The sequence below is a fragment of the Neltuma alba genome, unplaced genomic scaffold (assembly GCF_004799145.2).
Source record: "Neltuma alba isolate B1F8T4 unplaced genomic scaffold, ASM479914v2 tig00012848_pilon, whole genome shotgun sequence".
In the NCBI taxonomy this organism is placed as follows: domain Eukaryota; kingdom Viridiplantae; phylum Streptophyta; class Magnoliopsida; order Fabales; family Fabaceae; genus Neltuma; species Neltuma alba.
Genome location: NW_021637234.1, coordinates 220,482 through 244,577, shown reverse-complemented (window position 1 = coordinate 244,577; position 24,096 = coordinate 220,482). Strand labels below are relative to the sequence as shown.

Sequence of the window (24,096 nt, the reverse complement as noted above, 5' to 3'; positions counted from 1 at the left end):
AATGGGTTAATTAATTACTAATAGGCTTGAGTTTTGGATCCACAAAATTTTTTTTTTCTTCCATTAAAATATTTCTCTTATTTGAGAGCCAGGATTCACGCCTAAATATCACTTTCTTTGTCCCATATTCACAAAACACCATCCTCTCTCACCATCATCAATTCACATCCTCTCCTTTCTTACTCCCCGTACAAAAAAGCCCATTAATCATCGGCCTCCATTCAACTAATTCCTTTCCTTAGACGCACATTCACCTACACCACCCTTATCATTCACAAGTCATCATGGTCGTGAGCTTCTGATATAAGGAACGGATACGGATCGGCTAGAAACAAGTTAGGAAACTAGACGAACGATCGAAGGTAGGACCTTAAGAGAACCTGTCTCTTACAACCCTAGCCATGGAGACACCACAAGGATGATCAGCCCTTGATACAGTCGAGTATTCTCATGAGAATACGAGGCGGCAAGCAAAGCTCACTCAAGAGAAATAAAATTCTCTAAAATTCATTCATTCAAATCTCATCTTAAGTACAAAAACGTAGCCTATATATAGGCAACCATAGAACACTCTAGAATCAGCATCTTAAGACATAAATGCTAGGGATGATGCCTCATTAATGATTATTTGACTATGGGAGGCATCATTTCTTACATAGAAATAAAAGGAAATAACTTAAACTTCAAGAACAATTATGCTATTTGAAAATAGGAAACTGTAAAATAGGAAATTAATTAAAACAAACAGAATCCTCATTAATGTCAATAATATCACTCTTGATGCTTCTTGAATCTTCTTGGACCTTCCAAACGGACCTTCATTACTATTCACGTCCAGAACCATAAATGGGCCTTTTAGACATCCATTTGGGCTTGAATGTGGTTGAATCACGTTATGGAATTCCCATGGTCCATAGCATAATGCATTTGGGCTCCAATTTAAAAGATTATAGCTCCAATGGACTCTTCCATGCATATATAATTGTGTTGGGCCTTCAACAACATGAAAACTAGCTTTAAATGCTCCTTTTGGGCTCTTAGAACGTGCTCTTATCTTTCTCAAGGTCCAAGTGTTCATACTCCAATGACTTATATGCCATGGTGGTTTTCGGGGTGGCCTTCCATATGTCACGTTAAGCTCTGCATGTATCCGTGTCATCATCCAAGGAATGATCCATGTCCTCCTCCATGTAAGCATTCTAGAGCTATAAATCCCTTGAACATTCTGGAGGGCTTGCTGGGTTTCTAATTGAGGGAGTGTTATTTGGGCTTCATGACCTTCATATTCAATGCCTCCTTGTATGCTATTATTCCCTTCCTCTTCGAAAAGATTCGTCCTCGAATCTTGACCTGGATCAAAAGGAAAGAAGTTAGAATTTGCAAAAATAATTTGAAAACAATACTTACTGAGTAGAAAAATCATGTAAGTTATGTTATGGGTCCTGGCAAGATCTTGAAAAGGATCTTGATTCCTTGAAGTCACATGAGGATACTCTAATATTGAAAGTTGGTGAAAATTGCTTTGGGTTAGAAAGCTTTTCTTTCTCACATGCACCCAAATATAAATGATCATTTCAATTCCTCGTGCACCGACAACATAAACTAAAGCAATAACAAAATCCAAATAATAGGAAAGCCTCTTAACCACAATATGCATACGATAAGAACACCAATGAACAACAAAATTCATGTAACAATTAAAATCCAATGTATGAAGTTCACAGCATCTTAAAGACAACAAGTCATTAGGAATAACAAAATTTAGGCCATCAGAATGTTTTTCAATATCGCTTGAATGAAATGAGAATCCATCGGATGGCTCTTTAGGAGTCAGATCGACTACCTGCAACACACTAGAATCATAAGGCAAAGAATGATCAAGATGGTTAGTAATCAAAGAATTATCCTTGCAATCACTCTTAACCTCTTTTTTCTCAAAATTCTTTTCATCTTTCTTTTCACTCAACTCAACACTCTCTTTTTTCCTCTCATTATTTTGACAACAGTGAGATACTTCACTTGTTTCTTTACTCAAGCTCTCTTCTTTTTTACAATTATCTACAACATTGGAGTCAATGTCATTTGAATTGTATGTGGAGATGACATCTTTCTCTTGATCATTCTTCTTTGAAGAAGAGCATTGTCTTTTCTTGAGTTCTTTTTCATGCTTGCTAAGTAGAGGAACCAAATCTTCAATCTCCATGAAACTGCACATTTCTGCAACATGGGCTAATCTAGGATTAAGCCCGCGTATAAAACGATCCATAATGGCTCCTGGAGTCTCTTTCACACCATCTCTAATCATAGCTAACTCCATCTCATTGTAATAATTCTCAACATTTAGGGAGCCTTGTTTCAACTCTCGCAACCTTTTATATAAATCTCTTTTAATCTTGGAGTTACGCTTAGACCTCAACTGGTCTATTTCAGCATTTAGTCGTTGAACTTCTTTTAGGAAAGATTTCAGATCTTCCCCAAGCTCTTTGTGGCCACACATTTTTTTTTTGTGCCTGAAAGATTAGAAATAGAGAGAAAATAGACCTTACCACTCTTTACTCAAATGTATCACTCAAAAAAAATTTGTGCCACTCGTGTTTCACTCAAGTTTGACTTTTAAATTGATGTATAACACTCTTGCCTTTTACCACTCAAAGCTTGCCTCCTATAATATTCTTGATTGAAACTCAATAAAATCAAGAGACAATATTAGAAAGCGGTAATCTTCACAACCAGAAATTGTAAGAGCCAGCAACTATGTGAAAGAGGGGAAAATATAAGATATGAAAGAAGAAGGATAGGTACCAAAAAAAAAATCAAAAGGAAGGAAAAGAGGAGGAAAAAAAACGTAAAAGGAAAAAAAAGAAAGGAGAATATGGAAAGCTATGAATTAGAAAAGAAAGGAAAAAAAAGGAAGAAAATATTTAGGAAAGGTGCTACCTTGAAAATAATTTAGGAAATTGGGCACCTTGCAAAAAAAGAACTGAAATTAGGAAAGTAATATGAAAAGGAAGGAAAAGGAATAGGAAACAAAAGAAAGAAGGAAACTTGAAGAAAGAAAATAGGAAATTAATATGAAAAGGAAAGTAATTCAAAATAGGAAACTAGATAAAATAAAGGAAAGTAGGAGTCTTACCACCCAAGTATAAAGATTTAGGAAATTAATTGTGACTTGTAATGGAAGCTCTTCTCAATTTTAGGAAACTCATCTTTAACATTGCAATTCTCAAATCTACAGCTTCTCCTCTTTTTTTTTTTTTTTGAATTTTCGGATTTTTTTTCCTTTTTTTTTTCTAGCACTCCTTTTTTTTTTTCACAACACAACACTTTTTTTTTGCTTTTTTTTTTTGGTGCACGAATTTTTCTCTTTTTTTTTTTTTTTTTGCTGCTCAAAGGAACACAGAAAGTCACCAAAAAAAAACACAAATAGGAGGTGGAAAGGCGAAGAAACAAATTGATGGAAGCAAGGGACGAAGAACGAATGATAGAATTAAGAAGATGAAACAAGAAAACAGAAATAATAGATAAAAGGATAGAACTTGAATTCTAGCAAACCTTAGCTCTGATACCAAATGATATAAGGAACGGATACGGATCGGCTAGAAACAAGTTAGGAAACTAGACGAACGATCGAAGGTAGGACCTTAAGAGAACCTGTCTCTTACAACCCTAACCATGGAGACACCACAAGGATGATCAGTCCTTGATACAGTCGAGTATTCTCACGAGAATACGAGGCGGCAAGCAAAGCTCACTCAAGAGAAATAAAATTTTCTAAAATTCATTCATTCAAATCTCATCTTAAGTACAAAAACGTAGCCTATATATAGGCAACCATAGAACACTCTAGAATCAGCATCTTAAGACATAAATGCTAGGGATGATGCCTCATTAATGATTATTTGACTATGGGAGGCATCATTTCTTACATAGAAATAAAAGGAAATAACTTAAACTTCAAGAACAATTATGCTATTTGAAAATAGGAAACTGTAAAATAGGAAATTAATTAAAACAAACAGAATCCTCATTAATGTCAATAATATCACTCTTGATGCTTTTTGAATCTTCTTGGACCTTCCAAACGGACCTTCATTACTATTCACGTCCAGAACCATAAATGGGCCTTTTAGACATCCATTTGGGCTTGAATGTGGTTGAATCACGTTATGGAATTCCCATGGTCCATAGCATAATGCATTTGGGCTCCAATTTAAAAGATTATAGCTCCAATGGACTCCTCCATGCATATATAATTGTGTTGGGCCTTCAACAACATGAAAACTAGCTTTAAATGCTCCTTTTGGGCTCTTAGAACGTGCTCTTATCTTTCTCAAGGTCCAAGTGTTCATACTCCAATGACTTATATGCCATGGTGGTTTCGGGGTGGCCTTCCATATGTCACGTTAAGCTCTGCATGTATCCGTGTCATCATCCAAGGAATGATCCATGTCCTCCTCCATGTAAGCATTCTAGAGCTATAAATCCCTTGAACATTCTGGAGGGCTTGCTGGGTTTCTAATTGAGGGAGTGTTATTTGGGCTTCATGACCTTCATATTCAATGCCTCCTTGTATGCTATCAGCTTCATAGAGCTTGGAGGGAGGATTGTTTTGATGGGGGTTTAAGCTTGCTAGGAAGACAATTTGAGAGGAGCATGGAGGAGGCTGGAGTCTTGGGTTAGCACTTGAAGACCACAAGGGAGTAATATTCTATTTATCTTTTTAATTCAAGAACTTAATATTATTTAGTTTTAAATAATTTTAAGTTGTATTTTTACAAGACAATTTAATTCTAGAGTATCATCTTTATGCTTGAATTGAATTGATATTTGGATTTTATTTGTGCTGAGATATTTACTGGATTTTATGTTTATGAACCTTTACATTGTTAATTAAATTTATAATTGAGTTTTCGTTACGAATTTAATTATTAATGTGGTTTGAATTGGAAATTTGGGTTCTTTTATCTCTTGATTATTTAATTGAGTTGGTAAATTATATAATTGTTTAATTGGATAATCCCAAGCATAATTTTCAAAATTAATTTCAATTATTTTTTATTAGTTTTAATAAGCTTAATTAACGAGCCTTATACCGTTATGAGTTTTCTGATAGTTTAATAGTTTTTGAAATTGAGAGTTCCCTTTGTTTCAAGTAAGCGATTAAATTTATTAATTCTATTATCTTATCACTTTCCTTTGGTCTAATTAATTGATTTAGGTTATCAAAGTTAAATCTATGCGAATCCTAGGTTGTTCCCTCTACCGTACCTGAAAAGAAACCTCTTGCTTTTATTTGTTATTTCCCTTTGCTCTCTGGTTAATTTTCTTTATTTTCATTTTAATTTTTTTCTAAAAAAATCCCCCAATAAATTGCATTTGCATTCATTTAGTTTAATTTATTTTTTTTATAGATTTTATGACATTTGTATCTTGCATTTAAAATTAGAATTTTACATTTTAGTTTAGGTCCAATTTATTGTATTTTTCATCACCTAAATTTTTACCTAAAGAAACCCATAATTTGCTCCTTAGAAGTAATGACCTAGGTTGATCATAAACTACAAATTAATTGGAACATAGTTTAATTGAGTGCTTTAACGACAGAAACTCAGATAAAAAAAAAACGACAGAGGCATCATCAGTGTTTTTGAATGCTCACTTTGCGCATAAAAAGATTATATGTGATGCTATTTGTCAAACCACAATCCGAATCTATATAGTTTATAAAAATTAATGGCATATATGCATATGTATATATTGCTTATTAAAATAATTTTCAAAATTATTCTCTAATGTAGCATATAGCATGTTCTCAAGTGTGTATCTATCTATTTGTGTATTCTTTATTATATTATGAGGATTTGAATTTTAAACTCTCAGAGCAAAATAGAAAAACTCTTATCATTATTCACATTTTTCGGCCAAATCATCATATGCACATTTGAACTCCTCTTGATTACTACTCTTATCATTATTCAAGTTTGTTTCATCTAATTTACTTTCTTAGCTGTAATGTTTTTCTAATTTATTAAATTGACATGATGCGAATAGGCGCATGAACTTTAAATAATGTGTCTTCAAACGAGGTAAGAAACTTTACTTAGGCATGTCATAAAAGAAAATTAAAATCGATATATTTCATAATTACTTAAAATTTGTTTATATTATAGTCCTGTCCAAAATAACAAATAAAAATCGATATATTTCATCATTTTTTTCACTATGAAAAGCAATTATTTTTGGAGATTATGATAAGAAAAACATATATAAAAAATTGTCGTCTCCCCAGATTAAACATGCTATAATATTAAGAAGAAAGCACATCAACTTTTATTTTTCTTTCCCATGAATATAATTGAACATTTAATTCCCAAAAGAAAAAAGAGATAATTTGACAGAACTATAATGGATGGATTCTAACCCTTCTCTTCTTCTTCTTCTTTGGTGGATCATTCACCAGCCTGGCAACACATCGAGGTTTGCCTGTAAACATCACAACTTGAAACAATGGTGCTCCAAATGCTGCTTCACATAAATATCCCAATACCACAGGTATCCATCCAAATTCAAATCCAAATTCAGAACTTGGAAGTGGTTATTCTCTATCCTCGAGGGTGTTGCATGGAATCATGAGTTGAAAACCATGCAAGTCTTTGTTTCCTTTGAAGGAATCACTTTAGAAAGTCTCAAATTGTTGGCCCCTAGGAATGCAACCTTCAAGTTGATTCTTTGAAAGGTTCAATACACCGAGAAATTTGAGATTAGTCAACTTTGTAGGAATTTTCCCAGTGAAACTATTTGATGACAAGTTTAGCCATTCCAAATTCCTCAAATTTCCTGTTGAGCTAGGAATTTCACGTGAGTCGATTGTGTGAGAAATTGAGCCCATTCAATGCTCTAGGCTCTCTAACACCTTGCAGAATCTCTCCCTCAAACATGTTATTGGATAAATTGATAAATCAATAACACAACATATTTTCTCTCTTTTTATTTTCCAAATACATAGAGATTTGTAGTTATGTTAGATCAAATATAGTTACAATTATATTTACTTTATAATTGTGTTAAAAAATATGCATGACACACATTATTATATCTCAAATGTTGTCAAAACCTAATTCCACTAAGCAATTGCGAGTGTTTGGTCTTTTAGCACAATGTTTTCAAATACAAATATTAGGACGAGAAGTAATGCAAAGAAAAGATAGAAGGCTTGTGAACTTCATTAATACAACGGGACTTGAAATGAAAATCGAGGTTATATATCAACATAAGTAATTAATAATGTTACTAAGAAGGGGCATGAACAAAGCTATGCTTTTTTACTTTCATTAGGAGAGATAATTGAAAAGAAAATGGGATAAAAGAGGATTGAAAATAGAAAATTAAAGATAAAATATTTTCTTTCACTATGTTTAAATAAATAAGAGAAAGATATAACGAAAAAAGTGACTAAATTCATGATGATAGTAATATCCATAGGAATAAGATATGGGCAGCCCGTCTCTTTTTTTATTTTATTTCAGAGATAATTTTAGAAAGCATCTTTTCAAAATTTCTTCACTTGACAATAAGGCTTCAGCAGACATATGGGCTTTAATTAAAAAAATATGGGCCTTAAGTTGAACTGTTGGACCCAATTAACAAAATCATGGGCTTGAAATATCCTAGAATTAAATATCGCAGCATTTTGTCATAAAAAAACAATTTGCAGGTTTTTTGTCTCTGCCCACTGTAAATAGAGGCCGAACAACACATTTCAGCTACCCAATTTAATTTATTCAAATAATTTGGTAATATGTATGGCAAAAGTTATCGCTAAGTATAACATGTAAAACAGATATCAACATGTTAGGACTAGTAGAAGGGATTAGTCGTTCATAATGTGATAAACTAAGATTTGAATTTCCACTATGAGAAGTACTCATAATTAGTGCACGACAGTACTTCAAACAAGATTATCGCCAATAGAAAGATAACTATACCTAGCAAAAAAAAAGAAAAAAGAAAAAAGAAAACATGTAAGATAGATTAATCACCTATGGGACTCACAAATTAAAAATACTAAAGTACCTAGATAAAATTTTTAAAATTATTCAAAAAAAATTAATGCATATTACTTATAGGAAAAATGATATAAAAAGAAGTTAAAATTGTAATATTTCAATTTAGGCACCTAAGAGGTCGAAATCCCAAGAGAGAAAGTGATGTCTAATATGGTATTTTGCAGATGTAATTAAATGACTAAAATGCCCTTGTATCAAATTCTTTTAAAAAAAGCTGTCAAACTTGGGTTGGGCTAAAAGTCCAGCCCATACATCACCCCAAAAAAAAAGTCCGAAGCCCATTCATCAAGAATGTTGAGTCCGAAGTTTTTTTTTTCCCTCGGTACAGAGGAAAAGCAAGTCCCAATCTTATGTGCTCGCTATGAGGAATAATAATATTCTAAAATTTTTTTGCAAACTTGGTTAAATGTTATAATCAGCAACTGATCTTAGGTTTGGACCCAAAAAAAAAAAAAAAACAACTAATGTCACGATAAAGCATTTGAATTTAGGAAATAAGATATTGGTTTAATATTTAATTAGTCCTTTTTTCCTGCCATCTCATGGCATCTTCTATCCATTCTTTAACTCTTTAATGCTTGTTTGGTATCAACTGGAAATTTTTCTCCTGTGTCATGTATAGAGTAATATATTTGATTAGATTTGAAATTCTAATAGATTACATTATCTTAGGTAGCTCAATATTTACTTAACTATTTATTTCTCCATTTAAGCCTCCAACCGAAATACCATTTAATTATGATGCTTCCCATTTAATTTAATATATTTAAATCCTAATTAAGATTATTCAAATTCAAAATTAATTACTAATTTTTTTTATTTGAGCCTCTAATTAAAATCCCATTTAATAATGATGCCCTTCATTTAATTCAATATATTCAAATCTCAACTAAGATATTATTCAAACCCAAAATTAATTATTAATTTTTTTATTTAAGCCTTTAATTAAAATCTCATTTAATTATAATGCTCCTCGTTTAATTGAATATATTTAAATTCCAATTGAGATATTATTCAAATCTCATAATGTCATACCCGACCCATTTTTGAACGAATCGGGTATTATAAGATTTCAAGTATATAGTTAATATTTGGTTGATTCGTTAGTTGATAGTTAATGATTTTCCATACCTCAAAAATACTTATTCGTACAATTAAAACAAAACTACTTTCACATACTTGAATCTTACAGCCATATAATATTTATTCTCCTCAAATTAGGCGGCAATAAAAAAAAAAAAATTTTACCAACCAATAAATAAAAGAATGTCCCGTGGATATATGAAACGATGCAAAATTCAAAGGGAAAGAACAAAGTTGGCAAAAGAAAAAAGGTAAAGAACAAGAAACCCCTGAGACGGCCAATGACTCCACCCAACGGTTGATCTAGCACCCTTAATTATTGAACCGAAAAAATAAAATATAAAAATTCTTTTGTTTTTCATGCTCCCACTATGATCATGAGATTTCTCTCTGAATAAAATTTTAACGGTTGAAATTTAAAATTTTTAACAAATAATTTTTAAATAAAAATCTTTTTTTTTTTGGAAAAATTAACAATTAACATTTATTTCAGATTCTACACAGATTAATATATTAAACTATTAACGCTCGGTTTGTTCAATGGAGGGGAGGGAAAGAGAGGGGTAGAGGAGTTATCATTTTGTTTGGTTCAAAGGGAAGGAATGGGAAGGAATTTTTTTTGTTTAGCTCAGAAGGGGAGGGAAAGGAGAGCTAATTATAAAGTGAAATATAAACCCTTATCTCTTTATTTAGATTTTTTATTATTTTATTACAATATTTATATTAAAATTATTATTTTTTAATTTATGAATCTCAAAAAACTAGTCAAGGCACCTGTACGTGAGACAAAAAATTATATCCATTTTAAATAATGATTTTGTTAATTATATAATTTCATTAATTTTGCAATTATAATGTAATACTCTTCCGATCCTTAATATAAGACCTATTTAACTAATTTGATTGGATTAAAGAAGTTAGGTAAGTTAGTTAATTATAAGAAATATGACATGTTTTTTCTAAAAAAAAACCATAATCATCTTCCTTAATTAATATCCTCTTTTTCTCTTTTACATGATTATAGTTGAGGGAGCATCTATAGGGATAATTTAGAAAATATTAATAAATATGAGAAATATGTCTTATAGTTAGGATCAAAATCACCTCAACAATTAAATCCTATATTAAGGACCGGTGGAGCATATGTATGTATAAAAAATAAAATATATACATATCATAAAAATATATATACTTGTCTCATCATGAAAAAATATCATAGCCATGATAGAAATATTAGCCCGAGAACGATGAAAGATAGCGGCGATGAGAAAGAGGAAGTGGAAAAAAGGGTTTTAGTAAGAAAGGAAAAACTTGAAATATTAAATAATTAGTAAGGAAAATTTAGTTAGGATGACACATAAAATTTCTCATCCTCCAAAAAAACCCTAAATTTAGAGGGAGGAGCAGAGGGAGAGGATAGGAGCACTAAAAACAAAATTTTTTCCCCCTCCCCTTCACTTTTTAATTAGACCAGACACGTTGAACCATCATCTCCCCTCCCCTTAAAAAACCTCTAACCAAACAACGCATAAAATATAAAAATAAAATTATATTAAACTTGAACCGTCTAATTTTGATCTGGACGATTTAGTGCTAATGACTTAGGTGGTGACCATTGAAAGTGAATCCCCCACCTAAAGTTATGCCTCTTGTGCGCAAAATCTTTAAAACTTTTGTTTTGATTAATTAGGCAAAAATTTTTTTTTCCAATTTTTCAAAACACTCCGTGTATGCTTCCTTATGGTAATGGCCAACGAAACATATATAAGGCTGAACTGGACGATTAAAAGGGGCAACCGAAGGAGACCCTGATAAATGGAAGTTAGTTAAACAAAAAACAGAGAGCAAGGGACAAACTATTACTATATTACATTTACGGGAAGGAAAAGTCATAAGATGTAATAAGCAAGATATCAAAAGTATGATAAATTCTGAATCAGAAGAAATGAATCGTGAAAATTAAACTGCACGTACAATGCCCTTTGAATATTCTGAATTGAATCAGTAATAGAACCACATATGTAAGTCTAACATGGAATCTTAGAGATGAACCACTCCATCACCAATATTGGAGCTTTGATCAAAGCTAAAGCAAACTCAACCATGTGTGTGAATAATAGGAATTATTGGTGAGACACGTGTATATATATATATAAAATAATAAGCTAGCAGCCTAATCCTGTTCCAAGAACGAAACTGATCGATAAGAAACTAATCACAGATATCAATTCTTATTCAATCATTAAAACTGAATACAAATGAAAACCCTGGTACTTTTTATAAAGCTTCTAGAAATATAAAATAATAATAAATTTCTAAATCAAATCCTAATCATAATCAAAGATAATAGCAAGATGTTAAAAATAATTACTGTCATAAATTTTAATTCTAATGGATGCATATTCTTATTCAGATCTTAACGGATACTCTAGATATCTAATTAAATCCTAATTATTTCATATGTCATTCTCCATCATGTAATGAACTAAAAATAATATTTTAGGAAAACTAATTATACACATCTTTATAAATAATTAATACAACTCAGATATTTAGAATGGAGAAACGTAAAAAGATAGGGGGAAAAAAAAGAGATTAGGAGAACAGCGTATCCTTCTTTAAATATTAGGTACTTTTGTTGTTGATCAATTATTTGTTTCTTGTTTTCTTCATCTTCTTCTTCCATTTTCGCCCACTGAGTAGTTTACTTATGATTAGTGGTTTACTAATGAACCATGCACGAACCTAACAAGAAGACGTGGCGAAATTGAATAAACTACGACCTAAAGGATTCTTCTTCTTCCTCCTCCTCCTTCTCCTCCTTCTTCTGTGTTTAATGGCGGTTTCTTGCTTATGAGAGGTCAAGGACAATATAAACTATGATACTGACGGAGAGCACAAGATATATTAATCAAATAATTATGTGTATGTATATTAGGAATTACTGGTGAGGCAAGTGTACATATAAAATAATAAGCTAGCAGCCTAATCCTGTTCTAAGAACGAAACTGGCCGATAAGAAACCAATCACAGAATCCCCACGTTCTACTCATCGATCCTGCATGATTAAGGAACATTTCCCTATGCGCACGCCACTTTCTTGCGGTTATAAACTTTCATTTTTGTTTCTTATTTTTGAAGTTGCAATGATATATTGGGCCTCTGGATTCTATTGAAGCCGTATTAAGGCAAAGGCTTGGGCCATGGAAGAACCGTTTGGTGCAAGAAATATCTATTAAGTTACTATTCCCCTTAGTTAATATTATAAACGCTTAATAACAACTTTATATAGGTTAATAAAATTAATTAAAATTATTTATTTCTTACAGAATATCAAAATCATTCTCAATAAAATTCATTAGCTAAAGAAGCTTGGTTATTTAGTTAAAATTTTTTGTAATTAGTTAGGAATCATATTATGAAACAGTTGAAGCTTCTTATGATAAGAATTTGATTTTTGTTATGTCACTCCACACATATAAGATTATTCTATCCCCCGGGGAAAGAAAAAAGAAGATTTTTCTTCCTTGACTGTTAGTAGTCTCCTGGGCTGAAATAGATGAACGCTAATATTGGGTCAGGCCAATACTTGTTTTGGGTCTTATCTAAGATACACTTAATGGGCATGAAACAATACAAAATTTCTACTACCTTGTACCAAAGAAAAAATCTACAACACTGAGATTGGAGCTAGCAGAAGAAATTAATCTCTCACAATTTGATAAATTAATATTTAAATTTCTATTGAGAGATGTATTTATATTTAGTGTCCGGCACTATCTTGAATATGAAGGATACCTATGTTTAGTGAAAAAAGATATCTATACCATTATTCATTTTGCATATTAATAAGAAATTTAGTATTATTGGCAAAATAAAAAACTACTCATTTCCATTGTGAGATAGGAAGTTATGTGAACTTTGTTTGTGTTTTCTATTTTGAAAAAAAAATATATTGAATTATCTTGATGCTCACTAGGTTCTACTCTGCTTGGATGGGGGAAAAAGTCAGGAGAAAGACAAGTAGGAAGAGAAAAAATAGAGAGGAGAGAAAACTTGAGGAAAAAAAAGGAAAAAAAAAGCAAATATAACTAAAATACCCTTCTCTCTAAACATATATTATGTTTAAAATCAAATTAAATACTGCAGTGAAACAAATCATATAAATGTTGGAATTATCAAATAATTTAATAAAAATATCTTACTATATTTTAGAAGAAAAATATTATTTTTCAAGGTAAAAAAGATTAAAAAACTGGATAATTTTTTGAAATTATATATAATAAAAAAAATAAATGAATTATATATTATTCAATATTATTAATAAATGCCAAGACTATAGTATGAAGAATGAAAGACGGAGGGCGTGAAGGGAAAATAAATTTTCTCCTCATTTTCTTCCAGTATGCGGAGAGAAAAATTGAAGAGAAAATGAGATGGATCTCACACTCAATTTTTACTCCAACTTTTTTTTTTTGGTTCCAGTTTTTTTCATTCATAGAAAAACTCACTTCTCCCCTTTTTTTTTTTAGTTTTCTTTCTTCTCTTATTTTCTCTCCATCCAAACAAGGGGTTAGTCTCCTCACCTCACTATTTTATTTATTTATTTAAAAAAATAAATAGATGTATTTATCTCAACATTATTAGATCAGAATCTAATAATTAATACTCCTCTGGTCCTAAATATAAAACCCATTTTGTAGTATAATTTTTGTATTACAAAATGGATATTATATTTAACACTGGAGGAGTCTTTCTTAATTGAGACTCGATCCATTGAGCGGTCACCGTCTATTGTCCAGAGGCTTAAAAAATTATATATTTTCTTCGCACATGCACACACATCATAGTTATAAAAAAATTAATTAATTAGTATGTAAATATTTTGTTAAGTCTGCTCATAGAAAAAACACAGGCCAATCCCACCAAATTTTCTAACCCTCTCATAACATCATTTCCAATTCAAAAAGTTATTTGCAAATAAACATTCACTTCAAAGTCTTTTTAACATAAAAGGCATGATAATGCATTTTTATTGTCTTATTGTTTTGTTTTTCAACATTAAGTTGGACCTCCAGCGAGTCATTATACAAAAAACAAGCTTTTTGATGCGTCTTTATTAGTTTGATTTTTCTTCTCCTCTCCCTCTCATGGTCATGTTTTAGTTTGTTTTTTTTTTTTCCGTGAATGAAACTAAAATTCATATATTTAGAAATTTTTTAACATTTGTTTATCAGGTGGTCTCACCCAAAATGAATAAAGAAATAGATATATTTTATCATCTTTTACTAAGAAAAACAATTATGATTTTAAACCTTTTACCAGAAGAGGTGTTCATATTTAACAACTGACAGTGTTTCGAACAGGATTACTTTCAGTAAAAAGATACCCATACCTGCAAAAGAAAAACTATACTAGTATTCATTTTGTAGATTAATAAGAAATTCAGTATTATTAGCAAAAGCAAAATAAACTCGTTTCCACTGGGGGATAGGAAGTCATGTGAAGTTCGTTTTTGTTTTCTTCTATGGAAAAAAAAAGTTATGCTGAATTATCTTGATGATCACTAGGTTAGTCTCCACACCTCGCTATCGTATTTATTTTCTTAAAAAAAATAAAGACATTTATCGAAACGTTATTAGATAATGATCTAGTAATTAATATTTCTTAATTGATACTCCATCGAAGGATCACAGTCTATTGTTCTGAGGCTCAAAAAAATTAATTATGTATTTTCTTCGCTTATGCACACACATCATAGTTTAAGCACAGGCCAATCCCATCAAATTTTCTAACCCTCTCATAACGTCATTGGATGTATACACAAAAAATAAAATAAAATAAAATAAAATAAAATAAAAGGAAATCATTCTTATACAGTTTTTTCTTTTTAATTTTCAATTTGATACTTGTGCGTTTTTCTCTCCTTATTAAATCATTTAATTTTACCATGTAAGTATAATTAACTTTTGTATATGGACTAACAATGCTATAATAGGACAAAACTGCAAGGGTTAAGGGTACTAACAGAGTAAAATCAAATAATTTAATAATGAGAGAACAGCACACAAGTAGATACTCAAGAACGGTTTCCTTCCAAGCATGCATATAAACATTTCAGACGAGGTCAAGTTTGGGTTGGGCCAGCTTTAAACCCCGATCTTGACCGCAGTGACCGTTTTCAATAATATATTCTCGTAATAATAAAATAATAATAAACCATAAACAAATTGTACAAACTTGGTTAAATCTATAATTAACCAAATAATGTTATGGTTAAAGCATTTTAATTTAGAAAATAAGGTAATAGATTTCAAAACATATATTTTTAATATTTATCAATGTACTATTTAGTCCTTTTTTTTTTTCCATTATCGCATCTTCTATTCATACTTTAAATAATATTTAGCCTCAGTTGCCCAAAAAAAAAAAGATATATATATATATTTATTCTCCTCACACCAGGAGGCAATAAAAAAAAATTGTCCTATAAATATACTACCTCTAGTCTTAAATATAAAATTCACATTTTACTGTAAATTATACTACAAAATAAATACTCCCTCCGTTCCTTATTATAAGAGACACTTGATGCTTATGCCATGTTCCTATATATAAGAGACACTTACAAGTTATCTCTATTTTTTTGTGTTGATTTACTATTTTACCCATATTTATTATCTTCAACTCACACTCTCTCTCCCTCCCACTTCTCTTTCTTTTAATAATTTAATTGTTCTCTCCCATGCTCTCTCTCCTTATTAATGAGGGTATTTTTGGAAAAAAATTATACTTTTTATACATTAATTGTTCTTAACTAACTTTAACTGTTTTTTTGATCAACGTACTTCGGTTATTTGTCTCTTATAATAAGGAACGGAGGGAGTATTATATTTAGAACCATCCGAATTTGTCAAAGGATATATAATTCAAGGGAAAGAACAAGAAACCATTGAGAATTGGATCGAAAGTTAATAAAGTAAAGCATTAATGTGTTAAGCCTCCTCAATTAGGACGGCGACGGCGACTGAATAATGTAATGAATTAGAGGAAAACGGCCAATGACTCCACCTATCATTACATCTAACACCCAACATTATTGAACCGAAAAAATAAAAAAAATAAAATTCTTTTGTTTTTCATACCTAGCTATTGAATTTCTTTTGGCCCTAGTCATGCTACTGTGGTGAGATTTGTAGTATTGAATTTAAATTTAAAATTTTTTAAAAAAGAAGTGACAATTCCACGAAAATTTTTAAACGGAAATGCCGCCTGTCATGCTTAAATAAGATTATATGAACCTGAAGTATCTAATTTTAATCTACACGGTTTAGATTTGGTGCTCCCAAATCGAATCCCCCACCTAAAGTCCTAAAGTTATGCCTGTCGTACGCATAATCTTTAAAATTTTTGTTTTGGTTTCTTGATCAAAGAAGAAAAAATTGTCTCCAGTTATCCATGACACTCCCTGTGTTTGTGTTTGCTTTCTTATGGCGATGGCTAACTACGTATTCATTTAGAATGGTTTATAAATAATTTTTTAATCATAATTTATAGAATACGAGATAAATATGTTAAAAGAATTTTATCTCGATTTACATAAAATGTGTATATAAATTATTTTAATCGTGATCCCAAATAAGACAAATATATGATAACTTTCCACATCAGTTACTTAATAACTGTTGTGAAAAGTCTTATATCACGATATTGAGACCCATAATTACTACATTGATGGCATACATGTTCCTCTAAAAATCTTCGTTAAAAACCTATTGTAACTAATATAAAAATGTCTTCTTTCAATGGTAGTTGAGCTGTACAATTAAAAGGGCAACCCAAAAAGACCATATAATTAATAAAAGGAATTAGGGGGGAAAAGAAAAAGAGCAAGGAAAAACTATTACAGTGTTACATTTACGGAAAGAGAATCTCGTAAGATGTATCAATGAAAATTCATAACATAAAAATGATCAAATAAAACCAGAAGAAATGATCAATGAAAATTAAACTGCACAAAACTCTTTGGATACTCTGAATCGAACCAGTAATAGAACCATACATGTCTAACATGGAATCTTAGAGATGAACCACTCCATCACCAATATCGGAGCCTTGATCAGAGCAACGCAAATTCAACAATAATTAATGGTCACACAAAGACAACATGGGCATATACATGTTAATATCAACCTGCAAAACACAAAAAAGAAAAAAAAAATTCCATCTTACTATTGATTTTTTCCTAAAATATTAATCCCAACTATTCTTAATTAGGATTCTTCGAAAATCGAAACAGACTAACCCAACAATCCAGATGATAACACCTATGAGAGAGAGGAGCAAAGACAAGAAGGCAAAGGGAAGCCCTAGCAGAAACCCTAGAGGCCTGCATTTACAGTCTTCAGAGCAGCACGTGATGGGCTTCTTCTGCCGCCACCTTCTTCCCTGTGTTTAATGGCGGTTTCTTGCTTCTGAGAGATCAAGGAGAATATAAACTACGATATTGACGGGGAGCACAAGATATATTGATTAAATAATTATGCGCATGTGTGTTAGGAATTATTGGTGAGACACGTGTACAATAAAATATTAAGCTAGCAGCTTAATCCTGTTCCAAGAACAAAACTGGTCGATAAGAAACCAATCACAGAATCCCACGTTGTACTCATCGATCCAACTTGAGGAACATTTCTCTCAGCTCACGCCACTTTCTTGCAGTTTTAGGGTACGTTTGGATCACCGTTTGGAGGAGAAAAAGTACCTGGGAACATGTGAAACGGCGGTTTGAAGCTTTGTTGAGGTAAACATGTTGTTTGGATTGCTGTTGAGTGCAAATGAACTTATGCTATGAATTGACTTTTTTTCCAATCGTCCCAGAAAGTGACTTTTGCCTTCTGCAACGCAATTGATGGGGTCCACATGAGTGAACAACAAAATGTTTTTACTTTTTTGCCCTAGAGAGAGAATGCTTTCATATAAGATTCAATAGATTAATTTAAGAAATTTAAAAAGCTAAATAAGTTATTTAATTATATTTTATATTACATGATTTCTTAAAAATACTTATATGTATTATTAGACTACATATTAGTTTATAACTCAAGCAAATTAATTTGAAGAAAAATAAATATAAATATTTCAAAATAATTTATTTAAATTTCCTAATTTTCTCAAATTAATTATATGTATTTAATTATATTCTATGCATGTTCAAAATTTTCTCACCAACAAATATTTTTATTTTACAATTATAATTTTAATTATTTTTTTAACAATTATCATACTAATATCATATAATATAAAACATTAACATTCAATAAAGTTCATATCCTTTTCAGTCATTTTACATCTAAACTTACTTTTTTATTAATCATCCAAACAACTTTTAATTTTTTCAACTGACTTTTTATGAGCATCTATCCAAACAGAAATCGCATTACACTAACTGACTTTTACTCTAACTTCAGTTAGAAAAGTCAGTTAGACTAGAAGTCAGTTTTACCCAACGCCAATCCAAACACACCCTTAAACTTATGATTTTAGTTTCTTATTATTGTTTCAAAGGTTTTTGAAGTTGTAATCTTATATTGGGCCTCTGGATTTTGGTGGAGTCAAATGCAGGCAAAGGCTTGGGCCATGGAAGAACCGTCTGGTACTAAAAATATCTATTAAGAAGATGTTTAGATACTCTTTAAAATACTTTTAAAAAGTACTTTTTTTTGTAAATCAAGATAAATTTTTTTATATATTTATTTTATATATCATAAAATTATTTTTAAAATCATTGTTTGGTTTTTATCTAAACACTTCCTAAGTTATTATTCCCTTTAGTGAATATTAAAAACGCTTAATAACAATTTTACATAGAGTAATAAAATTAATTAAAATCAGTTATTTCTTGCAAAATATTAAAATTATTCTCAATAGAATTCATTAGCTAAAGAAGTTTGGTAATTTAGTTAAAATTTTTGTAATTAGTTAGGAATATTATGTACAAAAAATTACTCCCTCCGTTCCTTATTATAAGAGACATTTGATGCTTATAGCATGTTCCCATATATAAGAGACACTTAAAAGTTGTTTCTAGTTTTTTGTATTGATTTCCTATTTTACCCGTATTTATTTTGTCTCCAACTCATATTCTCTCTCCCTCCCACTTCTCTTTCTTTTAATAATTTAATTGTTCTCTCTCATACTCTCTCTCCTTATTAATAGGGGCATTTTTGGAAAAAACGTTACACTTTTTACACATTAATTGTCCTCAACTAATTTTAACTGTTTTTTTTTATCAATGTAATTTAGTTATTTGTCTCTTATAATAAGGAACGGAAGGAGTAATATTTTAGAGAAATTAAAGCATATGTCATATGATGAAATATGTTGAAGGTTGTTATTATAAGAATTTGATCTTTTTTTTAATATCATTATAGCATATAAACATATCTACGTGCGGTGTAAAGGATCCAGATTGACACTATATATAAGTTGATAATAGATTACATTTGAGAAACTTTGACTTATTAGGAAGCTGAAAATTTTAAATAGTTGTCTTTTTAATTTAATTTTAATTAAAATAATCTATTTTTAATGAGTACTTCAAAAATTTTGCAGAAAAACCCTTTTTTGTTGGGTCACTCCACACATAAAAGATTATTCTACTGGGCTGAAACACATGAACTATAATATTGGGTCAGGCCGATACTTGTTTTGGGTCTTATCTAAGATGCATTTATATTGGGCATGAAACTAGACAAAATGTATACTACCTCGTACCAGAAAAAAACTGTTCTGCTTGTGCTATCAGAGTTGGTATATCATAAGAAATTAGTTCCCTATAATGAGATAAATCAATATTTAAATTTTTACTAGAAGAGGTGTGTATATTTAGTATCTAAAAGTGTTTCGAATATGATTGTTTCTAGTAAAAAAATACGTGTGCAAAAAAAAAAACACTATGCTAGTATTAATTTTGCAGATTAATGAGAAATTCAGTATTATTGGCAAAAGCAAAATAAACTCGTTTCCATTGTGAGATAGGAAGTCATGTGAACTTCGTTTTTGTTTTCTTTTATGAAAAAAAATATATTCTGAATTATCTTGATGATCAATGAGGGGAGAGGAAGGAAAATTTTAATGAGCTCTATATAAAAAATTAAAAAAGTGGGGTTTTAAAATTTTAATAAAGAGAAGAAGTAATATAAAAGAATAATAAAAATTAATTAAAAGTTTGTAACCCTATTTTTCCAATTTTTTAAATTAAGCTCATTAAAATTTTTCTTTTCCTCTCCTCCGCTCATCTTTCCTCACACCAAACAGACCTTAGGTTAGTCTCCCCACCTCACTATCATATTTATTTTCTTAAAAAAAATAAAGGTATTTATCTCAACATTATGAGATTACGATCTAATAATCAATATTCCTCCAGTTCTAAATATAAAACCCTTATATATATTAGTATAAGAGTGTTATATTTAAGACCGGAAGAGTATTTCTTAGTTGAGGCTTTATTGAGGGATCACAGTCTATTGTTCTAAGGCTTAAAAAAATTAATGATGTATTTTCTTCGCATACGCCCACACATCATAGTTTAAGCACAGGCCAATCCCATCAAATTTTCTAACCCTCTCATAACGTCATTTCGAACTCAAAAAGTTATTCGCAAATAAACATTCACTTCAAAGTCTTTTTAACATAAAAGACATGGTAATGCATTTTCACTGGTTTGAATTTTTTTCTTCTTCTGCTAATCCTTTTATTGTCTTGTTGTTTTGTTGACAAGCTTTTTGATGCGTCTTTATTAGTTTGGTTTTTCTTCTCCTCTCCCTCTCATGATCTTGTTTTAATTTGCCTTTTTTTTTTCACGGATGAAACTAAAATTAATATATTTCGAAATTTTTTAGGATTTGTTTATGATGTGTTCTCGCCCAAAATGAATAAAGAAATAGGTATATTTTATCATTTTTTTACTAAGAAAAACAATTATTGAATTTAAACTTATGATAAGATAAACAAATAGAAAAAAGATTAATGTGATCTCCCAAAATTAAATATGCTAAAATATTAAGAAAAAAGCAAAATAACTCAAGAAGGAAATATTTCAGTAAAAAAAAAAAAACAAAAGCAAGAAAGAAAGAGGGAATCTGACATAACTACTACATACGGTTTCAAACCCTTCTCTTCCTCCTCTTTGGCGGATCATTCACTAGACTTACAACCCATTGAGGTTTGCCTGTGAACATCATAACCTAAAACAACATTGCTCCAAATGCTGCTCCACATACATATCCCAACACCACAGGTTTCCATCCAAATTCAAATCCATCTCCAGAACTTGGAAGTGGTTCTTGTCTTTCCTTATGGGCATAGCATGGAATCATGAGTTGAAAACCATGCAAGTCTTTGTTTCTTTTAAAAGAGTCACTTGAGAAAGTCTCAAATTGTTGGCCCCTAGCAATGCAACCTTCAAGTTGATTCTTTGAAAGGTTCAAAACTTCAAGAAAATTGAGATTAGTCAACTCAGTTGGAATTCTCCCAGTAAAGTTATTTGATGACAAATCCAACCATTCCAACTTCCTCAAATTTCCTATTGAGATAGGAATTGCACCATTGAGCCCATTATGTGAGAAACTGAGCCCCTTCAACATGTGGAACTCTCCAATAACTTGAGGAATCTCTCCCTCAAACATGTTATCAGATAAACCAATGCTTGTAAAAACAGTCAATATCTTTTGTAGATGAATTTCAGATCCTTTCAAGGTCACCCCAATGGAGTCCTCATAAAAGCCACCACCATAGCTAGATTTTAAGTACTGCAAGTGAGTTTTTCCATCCAATCTTCTCATAGCTTCGAAAGATTTGAAGAATGATGCATGTAAAGAACCTTTCAAATTGTTGCCGGACAGGTCAAGTACTCTTAACATATGAAAGGCATGGCTTCTACATGGGATAAAACGGTGCAATTTATTCCCTCTAAGAACAAGTACCTGTAATTCTTCAAGAGCATCTAGCCAATGGGGATATACGTCTTCTATGTTGTTGTTGCCAAGATCCAAGACTCTTAGCCTTATGCAATTGACCAAAGATCGAGGCAATGACCCTTCTAGAAAGTTGCCATTCAGATTTAGGGTTCTTAAATTGTTCCCCACTTCAAATGATTCAAGTACAATGCCAGAGAAACTATTACTTTGTATATCCAGCACAAAAAGAGTAAGGTTAGAGCTGACAATACAGTGTGGAATGGTGCCGGTGAAGTTATTGTGGGACAAGTTAAGAATATTAAGTGTGCTAGCATTGCAAATAGAAGGAAGGAGCTCTCCTTGAATGGAGTTGGAACTTAAGTCAAGAACACGCATGTTTTTCCATGACAAGTTGTGCCACAACACATTTTCTGCAGCACAAATGTGCGAAAAGTTCAGGAGTGTAAGGTTTTGAAGCTTAAAAATTGACCTTGGAATTGGGCCGTGCAACTTATTGTTAGACACATCAAGCACTTCCAGTGAATAAGCAGATATTTCACTAATATGACCAGTGAACTGGTTAGAAGATAAAATCAAATTACACAAAGATGGTAGAGTAAAAATTGAAGAAGGAATTTTTCCGTAAAAGCCATTGTTTGACAAATCTAAAGTCTAGAGATCTTTAAGATTTGAAACTGAATATGGAAATTGGCCACTAAAATTATTTGAAGACAAAATAAGAAATGCGAGATCTTGAAGATTGGAAAGTGATGATGAGATTTGACCAGAAAAATTATTGTTTAAGAGGTCCAAAAAATGAAGTTGTGTAAGATTCTATAAGGATGGTGGAATTTCTCCAAAGAATTGGCATGATGAGAGATCCAAGAAATTTAATGATTTCATATGGCTAATGGAATGCGGCAACTTTCTTGTGACCCTCATGATTGCAAGATCCAAAAATCTAATAGAACTGATCCAATTAGACTTCGGAAGATAGACTGTGAGATCTGGGTTATCATACAAATATATCTTGTGAAGGTAGGGAAATGAAAATATATTTTCATCCAAATTTCCTTGTAATCCAGCTCTACCAAGCCCAAGAGAGACCAAAGATGAGGAACGATTCTTAAATAGATGACTCAAGGGAATCGATGACCTATCCACGCCACATAGCGAAAGATCCTTTATATGAGTGGCATTTCTTGTGAGTATCTCCCAAGTCTTTTCCTTAAGAACAAGATAATTCAAATCCTCAACGAGATGAAGTGAAACCAATTTGTGAAGATGAGAAATATGAGATGGAACTTCACCACTAAAATTACAACTACGCAAGGATAGGTGCGTTAAACTTAGAAGTTGGAAAATATTAGGTGGTATTTGAGACCCTTGGAAGTCATTGAAACTAAGATCAGGCGTTTGAAGATGGGAAAGCTGGAAGAGAGAATTGCTGGGAAGGAGTTTACTGTGAAGCCAACTACAATTAAGATTGAGGTCAATCATATGACCTAATGGATTGCAAGTGACCCCATCCTATAAGCAACAATTGGTATCATTTTTCCAAGTCGATATGTTGGAGTATGATATGCTTTCATAAGCATCACAAATCACAGAAGCTAAAGAAGGAGGATGGGGTTTTTGAATGGAAAATGAGTTTTGGAGGTCTAGCAAGGCTAAGCTTTGGTCAAGATGACATGTTGGGAAAGCAAAGAAATAAGAAAGAGAGAGAAAGAGAAAAAGTTGGAGACAAAGAAGGGAACACAATGATAGACTCCTCATTTGTGACTGCAAATTCCCCTTTGCTTGCTGCAACAAGTGAAGAGAAATAGCTCTATTTATAAATAAATGGAAAATCTGGGTGATAAGAAAAAACTAAAGGGAAAATCTTACATCTGTATATGTGCAAGCAATGGATAAAAATGCCTTTTATTGGTTTCATTGTTTCTTCTCCCAGTTACTTTCAGTGTCTTGTTGTTTCGATTTTCTAATAC

The 24,096-nt window shown here is 31.2% G+C and overlaps 1 pseudogene; it reads right to left on the bottom strand.

Annotated features, from left to right (window-relative positions):
• Positions 1–17,215: 17,215 nt before the first annotated feature.
• Positions 17,216–22,504, bottom strand: LOC114731829 (receptor-like protein 9DC3; annotated as a pseudogene).
• Between the last annotated feature and the right edge of the window lie 1,592 nt (positions 22,505–24,096).